A 16,885-nucleotide genomic window follows, 5' to 3' on the forward strand; every position below is an offset into this window, starting at 1 on the left:
AGGTACGTGCAACAATCTATTGTACAGTCTTATCACTTACAAGTTCCAGTTTTCAGGTTGAATGTATGAGCAATTCAGTCTACCATAATGTTTATTCTCAATGACAGATTTATCAGCAGAAATGCATCCCTGCACAGTCCAGCACTTGTGTGCCCTCTAGTATTACTTGCACATGCTTAGACTCCATTGATGATTTAAACAGACAACTAACAATCTTCTCTAAATATCCCTGTCCAGAAAACCCTTAGGGTTTATTTTTTCCCTATATACTTGTAACTCTCATTGAGGTTAATGGCAGTTATATCCACCTAACTCTGGAGAATTGTCCAAAAGTTTAATATACCACTTACCTCACACATAGGAGCCTTTGTGTTCCTTTGGTGACTTCTTTCCTTTCACTGAAGAAGGGAACACCACTAAAAACCCCAGCCAGTCACACTTTCCCGCTGTGGATATCACTGCACAAGAAACAGGTACCAGAATGGTCCAGCTGTCTAACATCTCCTTCTTGACTGAACTGAGTTAGTACTATCTCTGGAGCTCAGAGGGGCATCTGCAAGTGTGGAAAAGCCAACTGGATAATTTTTTACAAGTCTCTGAAGTTATGCTAACTAGAGCCAGGACAGCACTTAAAAAATAATAAAACAAGCAAACAAAGAAACCCTAAGAATCATTCTGTTTTTTATTCTGCTAGTAGAAGACAGAATTTGTTGACATGTTAGCAAATCCTTAGACACATTTGGCTGAATTTTCAGTTACACTAGAGCCCTTTTATCTCACACTGGCAATGTAAAGGGGCCCTAAAGTGGATACAAGTGTAATTTACAGTTGCTGGGACCCCCCCACACACTTTACATTGCCAGACTAGTGTAAAGAGGCCTTAGTGTAAATGAGAATTAGGCTAATCTGAGCTTCCCTTGTACAGGGAAGATGGATTTTGCCTTTCCAAGCCTTATCTTTTATTTCAATACGTTGGGAAGGAAATGAGGAAGAATGATCTTGTGGCTAAGTCAGGGGCTCTGAGTCAGATCATTAAGCTTCTATCCCAGGCTCTGCCACTGACTCGCTATGTAATAGTGGATGATTCAAGTGCTCTCTCTTTGCCTGAGTTTCCCCATTTGCAAAATGGGGATAACAATATTGTCTTATCTCCTCAGGGTGATATGAGGCTAAATTCATGAGTTTTGTAAAGTGCTGCTCAAGATATTTGGACAAAAGTTTCTACAGAAATGGAAAGTACAATTGTTGTTATCAGTAGCTGCCTCTGGTTAAACTGCCCAGATATTCTCCATGGTCATTTCCTTCTCTGGCTGTATTCCATTGATAATTGCTCTCCATTCTGAAGTGCCTGTGTTGCTCCTTTAACTAAAGAGCTCAGGAGAAACTCAGGCGGAGTTGATGTGATCCTTTGGCAAGAACAAGCAAAAGAATCAGATTAGGGTCATGGTCTTATTCTGATGCTACAAAATGAAGACAGATATTGTACAACTCGAATCAATGGTGTTGGAATATTTTTTATAGGAGGGGTGCTGAAAGCAATTGAACAAAACTGCAAACCCTGTATATGATGGACACCACTTCAAGCCAGCGCGTGCACCTCAGCTCTACTTCCAGCATCACTGACTGGAACCTATATGGACTGATATATACAAGCTCTCTCGTGGACTTTAATACTTTTGCAAGTTTCCCCAGTGTGTAATGTGGATGAGAATGGATGTTTCTTCTCTGACTGTTGAGTAAGAAGCCGGCCCCCTCAAAAATCTGCCTCAAAGTTCTCAGGAAAACCTAAGCACAGATCTCTTTGAAAGGGTGTCCTCATTAGATAAGATTTCAAAAAAAGATCTGATAAGAATCTTGATATTACACCTACATGTGCTTCCATTAGAGAAACGATATCTAAGGTAGTGAAGGTGTCATACTCAGCAGCACCACCCTAAAGGAAACTGGCTGCTGGATAGGAATCACTTATAAAATCTCATGTGTGTTTTTTTCTGCTTAAAGTGAATCCAAACTTCAGCTTCTACCACAGAAACATAGGGCCATATTCTGATTTCAGTTAGCACAGTGTAACCCCATTGACTTCCACAGAATCACTCCAGTTTTATACTGATGTAACACAGGGCAAAACAGAACCCATATCAGTGGGCGTTAAGTGCCTAAATAGCTTTGAGGATTTGGGCCACAGTCCTCTGAATTTGTAAGAATATGATTCCAGTTCACTACCCATGCAAGAGAAGGAAAAAGTTATGCCCACATCCCTCCTCACGCCACTCCTGTTTATATTAAATGCCGCTGGTAGAATTATCTCAGTTACCTGCCACTGTGACCAAGTTATCCTCCTCTTTTTGCATTAAGTTCAGGCCTTTTGTCCTCATCTTCTTTACACAGCTCTTCCCCGCTGCATGCATCTCAACTTTCAGTCTTTCTTAGTGCTCACATTCTTCCCAAACCTCTCTCCTATCCTGCCCCATGTTGAAGCCAGTGTTCTCTGGTGACATTACCAAATCGGATTTTAATAACTTTTTAGATCAGACTTCTATCAACTAAATGTTAGTCCTGAGCACTAACTCTGACAGGGAACTCCCATAAAGTTAGTTTTAGCTCTTTTTTTCCTAAGAAGTGGGAAAGAAAAGTTAGAAGAATTTTGGAACTGTGTCTAATGCCTTTATTTTTAGGGTGTCGTATCTGAGGAAGCCTGCATCCAATTCACTGCAAATCTCCCTGAAAAATTCCATTTGGACCCCATAACTAAACTAGAAATTTTTAGACTGATCTGACTGTCTTTGTGGATTGGAGGGGAAATCAGTTGCAACTTAACTATGGAGCAAACACTGCCCTGTGATGCCAGCAAGGAATGCTTGCCGTAGGTTTTCCCCCAGATCCACAAATGGAGGAAGCCTGACTAAGCTTTCATTTTTTATCTTCTATATATTCTCTGCCCGAAAGCTCTTTAAATAGAAACTATCAAGCTGGAGTTTGAAGCAGTCTAACCAGAACCACAGCCTACCATAGACATGATATGGTATAGCCTACATCCAGACCTAATCTATCACATGGGTTTGTAAACCATTTTGTAACACTACTAAGGCCCAGGTGACACTGGGATTTGGAATGTTATGAGAGCCTTTCTAGCATGAATCATATTTTGTGGAGGGGGGTGTCTGCCGAACATAGTTAAAACTCAAGGTTAGATAGGGCCTTTGTCTAATAATGTAAAAATAAACAATTTAAACTATTAATAAAACAAAACACAGCTTCTTCTACTGGAGGCAGCTATAGACAGAGACCAAATGAGATCTCTGGTGCCAGACCTTTTCTGAAATCACATAGAAAAAGCCTAAGTGCTCAATAACTAGATCAAGAGACCAAAGCAAACCCACTGAAGTAAGGGAGGAAAGGTTGCTATGTACCTTTGGGGAGGTGTTGTGAGGCCCAAGTCTGACAGTGAAAAGTGCTTATCATAATAAAATTATACCCAATGCTTCTCCAGTGGTCTCAAAGCACCCTCCCAAAGGTTGGTAAACACTCTTATCCCCATTTCACAGATGAGTAAATGAGGCACAGAGGGGAAATGACTTGCTCAAAATTACACAGAGAATTAGTGACAAAACTAGGAATAAAAACCAAGCCTCCTGACTCCACATGCCATGGGTGTCTTTATTAGACAATCCACAAAGACAGTCAGATCAGTCTCAAAATTTCTAGTTTAGTTATGGGGTCCAACTAGAATTTTTCAGGGAGATTTGCAGTGAATTGGATGCAAGGTTCCTCAGATATGACACCCTAAAAATAAAGACATTATTTAATGGTTACTTACCCATACACCCCAGCTGCAGCATTATAATCTCATTACAGCTTTGCATTCTGAACGCTGATAAAAAACAAAAAAAACCCTTCATTTTTCTCTGCATGCAAGTAAAGAAAATTGTCTAGAAAATGCTGAGCAAAGTTTTATTTTAGAGGCTCTGTGCCATAAAGAGGAGGCCAATGACACAGGTACACTACCCTCTGTGAGGAGGAAGTCTTAATTTCTGGAGATGTTTAGAAAAACCCTACAATAGGGGAAAGGTGTGATTTTTCTCTTTGATTGTTTTTTTTCTTCAATATTTAGTGCAGTTTAGCTGACCATACTGTGAAAACACTTGAACCATTTAGGAGCAGTTGCTTCCACATCAATGAAATGTTTCAGGCCGTGCTGGATTGGCTTGGAGGACAAATGGTTTGAAGTCTGTCTGTACAGCTCAGAGAGAACCAACATGTTTAGCAAATGTCAGTATCTTTTAAATCCCCTCCAAGTGGAGCAAGTTTGAAGCTTTCAAAACTTGGCAGTCATTGGGAGAAGAAAAAAAAAACAGCTTTTTTATGAAATGCTGGAAATTATGAAACAAACTTCTTGGAATTCAAACAGTTTGTCCGTGAGTCAGTGACAACTGAGCCTTCGTACTTGTTAGTTTAGTGCTAGTGAAAGAGGCCGTATTGATGTCCCTGGGCACTGAATTCTCGGTTTACCCCAAAGCAGGTCCAGCAGTAGGGCAACCTACCGCCACACCGTTCCCTGCTACTGTGCCTCATGTCTGACCTGGAGGGACTCAGGGGTCAGAGAGTAGCTTCAGGTCTCAGTGACCCATTTTCTTCATGATGTCTCTGCTGAGACTGCCCACAAGGAGGTCAATTTCTTACATCTTTGGCCCAGATGGGTAGGTGACTATGAAGTGGGGCCTGGGAAGAGGAAATAAAAGAGGATGATGCTGACGGCCTCCCCAAAAAGGCAAGAAACCCACAAGGAGAAGGAAAATAAATCAGTGAGCTTTTTCATTTTCTTTTCTGACCCTTCGAAAACAGATGGGGTCTAGGAAGTGGACTCGGGCCACAAAGATTCAAATTATTCAGTGACAATCAGATTTTTATGTGGGTTGGGTCACTCCAACCAATGAGCAACCAAGCAGTCACCTGGAAGGGAAGCATGAGACTTGCACCAACAAAAGCTTCCATAAGTCTGAACTGACAATTTGGGCCCAGTCCTGAAGCAGCTCTACACAGTTAACTCCCACTAAAGTCTGTGGCTGTGAAAGAAGGCTCTTTATCATGATACTTTGCTTAGGTGGGAAAGGCAGCAGGATCTTGTATGACCTCATCACCCCTTCAGAAGTCTTCAATACATTCCAGATTTTCCAGGGGAATCTACAATCTTTCTTGGGTTTTATCCAGGATTTAGTCATCTCTAACATTCAGAAAACTTTGATACTATGAAGTTGGGAAGTGATGGATGTGAAAAACATATGAAGTGGGAAGCAAAATATCCCTATTAAGGAGGGAGTTCATTAAACAAACGAGTCTATATCTTAAAACACAAAGTAAGAGGCATCACAATGAGAAAAGAGGCTAAATAGAACCCTGAAGAACAGAAGCTTTCCAGGCCATGGAACAGGATGAGACGAGCAGAGCTGTACTCAGCAGAGGAGCAGATTTAACTGATGCAGCTGTAAAAATACCGAGAGCTGCCAAAGCCTTATCTACCCTAAGGTTTCCACCACTACTCCCACTAGCTCAGCTAAAACTAATGGTTGCACCAGTAAGAATATTTTTCTATAGAGCACTCATGTAGGAAATATCTTAGTGATAGCAGCAACAATGGAGAGAAATTCTGACTTTGGGAAATGACACAGAGAAAGACTCCTCTGCCACAGAAGCATGACAAAGGAAGGGTAGATGGAAGAATCACAGGTTAGGATGATTCAAATGTTAAAAGAACAATGATGTAAAGTATTGTTTCTAGGATCCACTGCTTTTCATATTCTTCATATGAAGCCTTCTTTCTCTACCAATGTTGTTCATTTCAAAACTGCTTGAAATCAACTTTTTTAACATCCCATTTTGTACTGCACCCTCACAGAGGGCATGGGCATGACTCTAGGGATAGGATTTGTTAGTTCTACAGAGAACCAGCAGAGGGAGCACAAGAGCAATTAAACAATTTGTCCTGGTATCTAAACAATGGTTTGTTTGTTTATTTTCAAATTCTCAGTATTCTATCCACCTCCAATTCCTGTAATTCAGTTATCTACCAAATTGCTCGGAGTTTAGGGGCCAACACAGTGGAGAGTAACAGGTCCTGTCGCACCTCCCCCTACTAGAAAATGGAGCCAGAGACTCTAAGGGTTATAGAGAGGGGGAGATGGGCACCACAGCAACTGTACACAACCCAATTTCCAAGCAGGGATCTGTTGGTTTTATGTCACCTTCATCTGTGGGCAGAAGGGATAATTTGGTGCTTAAGTAGTATTTTTGAAAGAGAAAATTAAAACAAAGAACAAAAAAAAAGCTGGGGCTAATTTACAGTTTCAAACAAAAAAGACATTTACTCTGTCAAATATTAACCTACACACACACACACACACACACACACACACACAAAGCATGCCTATGGATATGTTTTCAATCCCAACCTCACTTCCTATCTCGAGTCTGCATCCCTGTTGGAGTCTCAAAGATTCCCCCCTAACCATTATCTTCAAATTCCTACATCATGGCCACCATCTATCCAGCTAAGGAAAATGGCATAGGACTCCTTGGGGAGCACACCAATAATTAACTTTCTTTCAGTCAATTGGACGGATCACTGTGAGGTCCCACAAAGCACTTTTCCCACCCCATATTCATATTTCCAAGGGACTGATCACATTCCCAGCCACTAATCACCTTGAACCAAGTGACTAGAAAGCAACTACTTTACTTTAAAAGTATTCTAATAGAGTGCAGGTACTTTCCCTAGATGAACTGCCCCAGAACCAAAGGGCAGGCCACTCTTGCCTACATTATTAGCAGTGCCACAGTTCCAAAGTAAATGTATTGTGTGAGCATTACATTTTCAGATGATCTTTATGTAATTTATAGAATGGTAATACTTCAGTATTCCAAAAGTTTCTATAGGAACTATTCAGTGTGTTGCATGCAGATTCACAGCCTACCATTCAGGTTTTCTTTCCTCTTCACTGCTGAGTTTACCAAACTCAGTACTTTTAAAATACAAAATTAGATAACCACTAATTTAATTCTGGCTGGGACATTGAGGAAGGGACAAAATGAAAATGCTTTGCCACTTCCTGGGACCTTGCACTGTCACTTATACTTGTGCAAATTGGGCATAAAATGCTACCAAAGCATAATTTTCTTCTCACTCACTCACACCAGTGGTAATATTCTGCACTCATTTTGAACAGGTGTAAATAATGACACAAGGTACAAGACACTAGAGAATCAAGCCCTAGATGTTGTGCCAGTGTTTGAATTAGGCGGGGGGGAGGGGGAGGGGGCTGCGTACTCCGGTGGATCAAAGCAAGTTCGATAAAATGAGGTTTCACCTATAACACGGTAAGACTTTTTGGCTCCCCAGGACAGCGTTTTATTGAGGTAGAGGTGTATATCTATCTACATATTGTGATAAAGTTCCTCCTCTACCTTGGTGGGTCCTGCGCTTATTGGCGGATTTTGCTAGCCTCAGAGATCTTCCTGTGTTGGATCAGGAGTTGGGAGGGTTTGGGGGGAACCCGGGCCCACCCTCTACGCCGGATTCCAGCCCAGGACCCTGTGGACTACAGCTCTCTAGAGTGCCTTCTGGAACAGCTACACAACAGCTACAACTCCCTGGGCTACTTCCCCATGGCCTCCTCCCAAAACCTTCTTTGTCCTCACCACGGGACCTTCCTCCTGATGTCTGTTAACGCTTGTACTCCTCAGTCCTCCAGCGGCACGTCCTCTCACTTCCAGCTCCTTACGCACACCTCACTAATTGGAGTGAGAGCCTTTTTATACCTGGTGTCCTGATTAGCCTTAATTAATTCTAGTAACTTCCCAATTGGCTACAGGAGTCCTAATTAGCCTGCCTTAATTAGTTCTAGAAAGTTCCTGAGTGTTCTGGGATAGTCCCTGTTATCTTACCCAGGGAAAAGGGACCTGCTTAACCTGGAGCTAATGTATCTACCTTTGAGCACTCTCATGTAGCCATCTGGCCTGACCCTGTCACACTATCTATCTATCTATCTACACACACACACAAGGAGTTGCTGAATAATGCCAGATTGACAGTCACAGGACAGGTATAGGACAGGCAGCAGCAATAACATCTTCTTCACATTATGCTGTTGACATGGCTTATTCCTGATGGTGAGGGAACCACTTCTCATGAGACTTCTGTCTTTGTGCCCATTCAGTCCTTGCCATTTCTTTTCACACTGCCACCTAGTGCCAATGGCTTTGGTGATTTGATTTTGTAATACAGACATCTGCCCGTTAGGAACTGGATTGAGAGCCCCATGTTCATTTCACATAATACATACAAAGGGCTGTCAGAGAGTAACTATTTTCTTTTTCAGCATGGTCTTCTGCCATTATCCCACTTTTCCATCCAGGCCTCTCAAATGCTCCAAGTCAGATAGCCTTCCACAATGAAAGCTGGATGTACCTCCCATTCCTACCCCCTGCTATCTATCAAACACTGATCCCACACTGGCCATAGAAGAGGTATGTGACAAACTGACTGCATAATACTTTCAGCCCCTGCTGGCCCACAGAGCATGGAACAAGCACATACCCATATCCCTGCTAGCCACAAATGTTTCAGTTATTTCTTATGAGCCCATTCCTTCAAACCCTATACAAATAGAACATCCATTGAAGTGACTGCAATGTATACAGTATACATGGGAAGACTGTACTATTGGGTCCAGTATACGCAGAAACCAAACATGCATAATTAGTCATCATCATGAAGTGCCAGATTTCTACTAAAAAGATAATTTGATAATTACTATAGGACTAAGCATTAAAATTAGATAAATAATGAACAGGAATACAAGAGATAGTGTTGACTTAAAAACCGAATTGGGGCAAATCCTTAGCTCTTTACTCAAATTTTATTCACCCCTTACTCAAACCTTGATAAATCAACGACAGCATGCCTGAGCTAAAATTGAGTAAACATTTCATAAGAGCCTCAAGATTTAGACCTTGTTAAAAAGTATCAATAAAACCGTGGACTATTAGAGGCGAAAGAATATCAAAAATCCAATTTTATACTGTTGATGCTGTTTGTTTATTTTCTGAATTTTCCTGGGCCAGACAAGCAAAATCAATGAAGTCAGTTTCACTTTTGTTTACCATCAGCTTCTCAGTGCTGCAAGGTTTGAGTTGCAAACCCTGCAGAGGGAACAACTGGTTGTTTTAAAAACAACTGTTCCAATTGGAATGTTTATAAGAACTCTGAAACAATTCTATGGGTCTTAGGTTTTGTCAAAGTTTTTTTTTCCCCAAATATCTAAATAACTTGAAGCTAGATTTGAGTTATTAATTTCCCTCTCACATTTGTAAACTCCTCGCAATAGTAGCCATCTTCCCCAACACATCATTGTGGAAAAAACTTATAAAATGATATAGGAATGAAACTAATCGGATTATATAGGGACATATGCCATCAGTTTATAATCAAAACCCCTGTTTGGTATATTTCTGCTTAAAAACTAATGGCACAATATGGGCTGTAGAAATTAAGCAAGAGTCTCCTGAAATGACTTTTAAAACCTATAAAATCTAACAGAGTATGAGTTCCTGTCTATGGGATTTTTAAACCATCCTACAGGATTCTATAGCAGGGATCTCATTCTCCATTTAAATCTCAGTTTTATATAAATGATAATACATGTTTAAAAATGTTCTGCAGCTGTTCCCTTATGAGTAAGCTGGGCCTATGGAGAAAATGTGGAAATGGGAAAACTATGAGTAATATTTACTATTATGATATATCCAACTCAGGAAATTACAACAACTGTGTATATTAAAATAAAAAAAGATTGATATTTATCTCTCCTCCTAAAAAAATTACTAAAAATAATTTGACTTAGTATATATTTGGCATTTGGGTTAAACTATCTGGTATCCCCGTATTTTGCCCTGTTAAAAAATCCAGCACTCACTTTGATCTCAAAGGAGTTAAAGAGGCATATACACACGCCATTCAGTCCAAAATTGCATTAGCTACAGGGCATGGCAAAGCATGAAATAACTGCTCCAGAGTACTTCCTCATGTGGGTGTGTTAGATAACTGTCTGCTCCAACACTAAAATAAAGCATACTGCGACCCACTCAACACTGCAGGGTTCTACTCTGTTAGACTGAAAGGGTTGGTAGGACTGGAACATATAGAACCCACAATATGAGGCTGGCTAATGTCAGGTCTTCCAACTCTGTTATACACCCCTGTGCCAAAAGACTTTTGGCTTTTGGAGTTCCAACTACAGCATCATATGCTGGCTTTAAGTTTACTTAGGCACACTCTCCCCTTTGCTTTTGTATACACATTGCAAACAGACTTTGTGACATAGACAGAGTGAGTCTTTCGATAGAAAATACTTTGGTTTCACAGAGAATTAAATCATTTTAATGGAACGTATTTTTTAAAAAGAATTTTAATTTTTTTTCTTCCTGCTGGATGATAAAAAAATGTTTCTCGCATCCTGCTTTTCCCACTAAGCAATTCTTCTTTCCTGGGGTTTCCATAAAATTTATTCATATTTTGTAATCTTTTTTAAAGTTATTTGGAAGAGTTGGGATAGGACCATGACTTCTGTTAATCATATATTAAAGAGTCCCAACATCAGTTTCACAAAAACTCACCCAGATAGAAATCTGTGCTGTAAGACCTCATACACACCTGTATTGGTTCAAAAGAAAGTGATGGGTGACTAGAAATGCGCACACATACTTCACGTGGGGAAATGGGAGGAGGGAATGCTAATATTCCAGCTCCATCCCTCCAGGCTAACCCCCAACAAAACGGCATCAAATGTTCCCCCATTTGAAACCCCTTAATTTTTGGAAATACTTCAGTTCCCTATATGCTCAAATCAGAGTTTCAAGGTTTGAGATTAGGGGGAGGGGAGAGTATCTTACTACAGTGACATGTAATTTGTAGCAATAAAAACAGTTAAAGTTTGTCGACCAAATGTTAATTAGCAGCCTGAGTTGAAAAGAGGCAGAAAAGGGACTGGAAAACACTAAATTTAATTCCTGAGCTAACAGATGGACCACTGATTCTTGACAAAATGCTACAGAAAGCCACTGAAAAGTTCCGCTTAGGCCCTGGAAAAAAACGAATAAGATGGAGTGAATGGGTTCTGTATCTACAGAGCCAGTGGATTATTTGCTGTTTTGGGTTTAAACTGATTTGGTTTGTCCAGAGAGGAGTCGCTTTTGTTGAGATGAGAGAGTTATAAGATACAGGATGTAAAAATACAAAAGATAAACCTGTTAGTACCAAAAGTTGTCTACTGTCCTAAAACAATGGATTTTTAATAAACATTTCACAAGATGTGAACCCTGATAATGTGTTGAAGAATCTCTTGTACAATCCCATGTGGGCTAGGAATATTGCTTTATGGACATGTTTTATTGGAAAGGCCTAATAGATTTTTTTTAAATAGTCTGCCTCTTACTATTAAATAATTTGCTATTTTAAAAGGTTATTTTTATTGTCAAGAGATCTCCACTGATCAGCGTCCATTTTCTATAATTACTCATGGATTCTCCAGAATGTTTTATATAAATTCACTGCCACTCACTATCTGTCTTAATTTTTTTTAACCAACAGAGTAGCAGTTTTACTCTCCGACAGCACTGACAAGAGCTCAGATAAAAAGCCCATTTTGGATGGATCTGTTTAACCAGCCTTTAGAACCCATGATAAGGCTAGCTTGAAAAACTCAACATTGTTAAATGGGCTATGAAATGCAGCACAACCACAGAAAAATAATAATAATTAATCCACAGGCCACTGTATGTTTCAAATAACAAATACAAAGGTTATTTATGGAATGAAAATATGGTAAATAAATAGTTACTGTTTCTAGACAAAAATGGCTCAAAAGATTTCATAAATTGTTTCCACTGTAAAAGGATATCTACCTCCTCCCTCCAAATACACATACTGAAACACAAGCACAACCATGTATAAAGGGGGGAGGGCAATCAAAGATACAAACTCCCTCTTAGAAAGTTTGATTTCATATTAACCCAGTCATGCCTCTATGATGTTATATTCTAACTTTTATGTTGCTGATTTAATGCATCTCCCACTCCCTCTTAAGTAAAATAAAGAGTTAAAAAAATTAAAATAAATGCTTTAAAAATCCAACAGGGAAAAGTACATGTACGCTAATTAAAATCACCTCCCCTTCTCCCTCTCCCCCAAAATTTTTAAAATAAAACTCCTGGCAGAAAGAGTGGAACCTGCTTTCTGTTTTTATTAATGTACAATAAACATGGACTTTAAACTTATAGTAGATATAAAACAAAGAACAAGAGTCACAGTTAAACCTGGTCACCGGCAATACAGCTAAAACTCATTGGCAAATACTAACAAAAACCCATTTAACAGTAAATAAGGAGAACATGATATATGGACGGACAGATGGAACTGCATAAACAGAAAAGAAAAAGCAGAGACCCACAGACATACGGAGAGGGCTGTTTTAAAAGAGAGAAAGATATTGATTTACTTGGAACTAGTGTTGGAAAACAAACATATTTGTTTCCTTCATTGATGTTAAAAAAAAAAGTAATTAAAGTGAATCATAAGAGGGCACACCCTGAAATAAGTAGAAGGGGAAAAAACATTTGTAAAGGCTAAGGCCTTCTATAGATGTTCAAAATTTTAAGCTAGTAAATGGGTTTGACAAACTTACATCTCTATATTAAAAATCGAGAGGGTGGGGGTGAAAGAATAAATAAGTGTCATGGGGCAAGGGGGGGAGCAGGATTTTTTTTTTTATAAAAGTTGACTGGCCTACCTTGTTCCCCAGTCCTCAGTTTGTCTCCTCATAGTCGCTGTCTCCCTGGAAGTACAGTGTGAGTGGTAATGACTGCCTGCCTCCCTAATGAGTCCATTTTCCTGCTCTTGATGTTGTGTATATACACACACTGCAACCTACCTTACAAACCACAGAGACGGGAAAGGGAGTGAGAGAGAGAGAGAGAGCAAGCGAGAGTGTGAGAGGGAGAGAGAGAGAAAGGCACACACAGACAAAGCCCTCCTACCAGACAGCAGACAACCCTCCTTCCCCTATCTAGCAAAATACAACTCGGCTAATGCAGCAACAGGTTCAATACTGCCAGACTGAGACAGTGTAAAAAAGGTATATAGTGCAGATCAGGACTGCTGACAAATAAACTGTTTACAGCCAGCTGGCTCCACCTTTCATATTTATGTTACAGAATGTTGGAATGCATTGTTTCAGACAGTCCATGTAATTATCATAAATACATTTTGTGCATATTAGCATGAAGCACTGAAATGTATCAGCCATTCTGCTCCGTAACCTTATAGCTTTAACACATGCAGGGAAGGTGTAAACATATCTTTTTTGACAGGCAGGCTACACAAAGCCCATTGATGATTTTAAAGTCATGAGATCTTTCAAGAACGAAGCTCCCGAAGACAGGTTTCCCCAGACAATAGGGGAGCAGGGAAAACTGATCTGGAGGAGGAGGAAGTCTCTACAAGAGGTTGCTCAGTAAGCAAACTAAAAGAGAGGGCCATTCTCCCTAATATTCTCTCCCCCCAATATATACGTGTTAGTAAGCTTCTGCCCCTACAGCTGTAATAATGAACTGTGCTTATGTCTGAACAGGTGCAATGCATATAGTACATAGTGTTGCAAGGACAGAAATAAATCCCTCAAGTAAAGAAATCTTTTTCCAATGGCAACCCGGCCAAGGTTATTTAAAATAAAGGTCTGGGCTGAAGACTACTCCCCCACCCCCATTTTTCCCACAGGGGAGGGGAGAAAGGGGAGAGAAGCAATAGACTGCTTATGTCTACAGAAAACTCAAATATTACCAAAAAAAAATCTGCCCCATATAGAGAAAATGTATGGTTTACATCAATTCTACACGCTACCCTTAAAATGTTGTAACCGCCCTCCTTCTGACCACACAAACTTGATGTCATCATGCGCACAAAACTTCCGTTGACTTAAATGAGAAGTAAGGCTGGAGGATCAGGAGAATAATGATACTTTGTACTTACACGCATATCACCTTGCAGCCAAGGATCTCAAAGCATTTTTCAAAGGTAGATACAATTATTATTGCCCCAATTTTAGATGGGGAAGCTGAGGCACAGAGAGGTGAAGTGATTTGCCCAAGGCCCTGTTGTGAATCAGTGGCATAGCTGAGATTAAAATCGAGCTCTCCTGGAGCCTAGTCTAATACTTTAATTACAAGGCAATACTGCATCCCATGCCAAGTGTTTATTCTCCCACCAATATGTCTAAATCGTATTGCTCCTGAGTGGATGGCTTAGTGGTTTAAATAGCAGATCTGAAACATCTAGACTCTCTAGATCCACAAATTTGAATCCTAGCAGCTGACTAGCTCTTCATGCTTCATACTGAGCCTACATAATTTTAACTAGTCTGTAGCTGGTGATTTCACCTCCTGATGGTGACCGGTATATCCTTTTCTACTTAAATAGCAAACACTCCCTTTACAGAGTGATATACAGTAAATAGAAAGAGATTAAGCATGTTTTTCAGAAAGTTAATTTTTCAGAAACAACCTTCCCCACAAATCAACAAATGCTGTTCATATTTTAGTGGTGAGCGGCAGGGAAATATATACAATCGGAGAACTTAAAGATGGAAAAGATTCATTAGGGTCACCAGTCCATCTCCTTAAGTAATACTGGGGCAAATTCACTGCTGGTATCAGTGAGGGAAACACTACTGAAGTCAATGAAATTACTCCACATTTATACAGGTGTCTCTGACATCAGAATTTGGCCCTAATAGGGGACTGGGCATGAAGAGGCCTCTAATTATGGCTCTGCTGGCTATGGATGTGTCACTTCATCTCTGCCTCAGTTTCCCCATCTGTAAAATGCATCTAAGTAATAATTACTCTCCTCACAAGAGAGCTGTGAGGATTAATTTATTAACATTTGTAAATTGTTTTGGCCTTCAGAGGAAGATAGAAAGACAAAGTATCATTATCATTATGAGGAAGAATATAGAAGCTAAGTTCAGGAGATTTATTGATAAGCATGAGTTGACCTATGTGAAACTCAGCATCTGAAGTTCACTGGGATTTGTACACACCTTTACATTTCATATCACCTTGGTAGTCCCTGAGATTCAAATCCAAAAATATAGATAGAGGTCCAATTCAAGACATCAGAGATAAACAGCCCTTAATATTTGGGGGCAACTGGAATTGGATCCAGATCTGAGCTTCTTGGTTCACTCTCATCTAAGTACAGTGGATTCAGTCACCAAATGGGGTCACCAAATGAAATTAGGGGTCACCAAATGAAATTAATAGGCAGCAGGTTTAAAACAAATAAAAGGAAGTTCTTCTTCACGCAGCGCACAGTCAACTTGTGGAACTCCTTACCTGAGGAGGTTGTGAAGGCTAGGACTATAACAATGTTTAAAAGGGGACTGGATAAATTCATGGTGGCTAAGTCCATAAATGGCTATTAGCCAGGATGGGTAAGAATGGTGTCCCTAGCCTCTGTTCGTCAGAGGATGGAGATGGATGGCAGGAGAGAGATCACTTGATCATTGCCTGTTAGGTTCACTCCCTCAGGGGCACCTGGCATTGGCCACTGTCGGTAGACAGATACTGGGCTAGATGGACCTTTGGTCTGACCCGGTACGGCCTTTCTTATGTTCTTATTCAAATCAGAAAAAAAGAGATCTTAACCCCAATCATGTTTTGGAGAAATTCAGACTTGGATCTGAACCAGAGAACCAGATCTGAGCCCCTCAAGCTTAAGGACGCTTAGATCCAAATTAAGGCCCTAGAATTGAATCTGAACCTCTTAAGCTTTGGGAAAGTTCAGATATGGCTCTGAACCAGAGAATTGGATCCAAACCCTCTCAAGTTGATGGAAGTTTAGATCTTAATCAGAACTAGATCAGAACTTACTGCATCTTTTTAGAATTTCAGATCTGTATCCAAATTGGAAAAACAGATCCAAGTTCCCTCAAGCACTCAGGAAGCTTGGATCTGGATAAGAACTGAAGAGCTGGATTTGATTCCCATCTAGCTTTGGGGATGTTCAGATCCTGTTCTGAAAAGGAGCACCAGAAATAAACCAGGAAAATTTGAATGAAGTTTGGATCTAGTTCAGAACCACAGTACCTGATCTGGACTCCCTCAAGCTGTCAGGGAGTTTGGAGTCACATATAAGCCAAAGAGCCGGGTCCAAACTGTCTCAAGATGTGAAAGAGATTGCATCTTGAGCTGAACTGGAACTGATCTTCACGAATCTTTGCAAAATTCAGCTCTGTATTTGAGTCCCCTCAAACTGTAGGGAAGCTGAGATCCGGATTTCAACTTCCTAGCCTGGGATCCAAACTACCCCCATCTTTCCAATCTGACACCTGCTGGGAATCTGGAAAAGTTCAGCTCTCGATCCAAACTCTGAAACACAGGCCCATCTCTACCAAATCTTAAAGCAAAAATCCACTAAAACTGTCCAGAGAAACCAGAGGAAGAATCAAGAAGAATCTGTTAGTTATCTTCCCCATGCACAGGCAATTTGGAAGCTTTCCCTGCAGGCAGAGGCAGCTAAGAGTATGTCTGAAATGGTGTCCCCGGGGGCATAGCCAGTTGTGTGCCTCATGGTAATCATGGTGGGCTGAAAGCAGAGACAGTTGGCAGATGTGGTGTATCTCTCTCCACTTCAGTAGAAATAGTTAGGAGATGTGGGGGGCCCTGTAAGCAGTGGCAACCAAGGAGACAAAGATTCAGACTTTGCAGATCCCTGGGGCTAAAATCTGCTGCTATCACAACACCACACAGCCCTGTAAATTCTGTCCCCTCGAGCAAA

At 40.4% G+C, this 16,885-nt stretch overlaps 1 protein-coding gene across 27 annotated transcripts in view; it reads right to left on the reverse strand.

The window, feature by feature from the left end:
* ZBTB20 (zinc finger and BTB domain containing 20) overlaps positions 1-16,885 on the reverse strand; it is a 646,879-nt gene that overhangs the window by 596,628 nt on the left and 33,366 nt on the right. For 15 of the 27 annotated variants that reach the window (XM_039497079.1, XM_039497062.1, XM_039497070.1 and 12 more), the window contains exon 1: positions 12,840-12,967. The exons of 8 other annotated variants lie outside the window; for them this stretch is intronic. The gene's annotated coding sequence lies outside the window, so the exon portion shown is untranslated. Of the gene's footprint in view, positions 1-350; positions 554-12,839; positions 12,968-16,885 lie in introns of those variants that run through there. 4 more of the 27 variants (XM_039497041.1, XM_039497039.1, XM_039497042.1 and 1 more) reach the window with 2 other exon arrangements.

Source organism: Mauremys reevesii, linkage group 1 (genome assembly GCF_016161935.1).
Source record: "Mauremys reevesii isolate NIE-2019 linkage group 1, ASM1616193v1, whole genome shotgun sequence".
In the NCBI taxonomy this organism is placed as follows: Eukaryota; Metazoa; Chordata; order Testudines; family Geoemydidae; genus Mauremys; species Mauremys reevesii.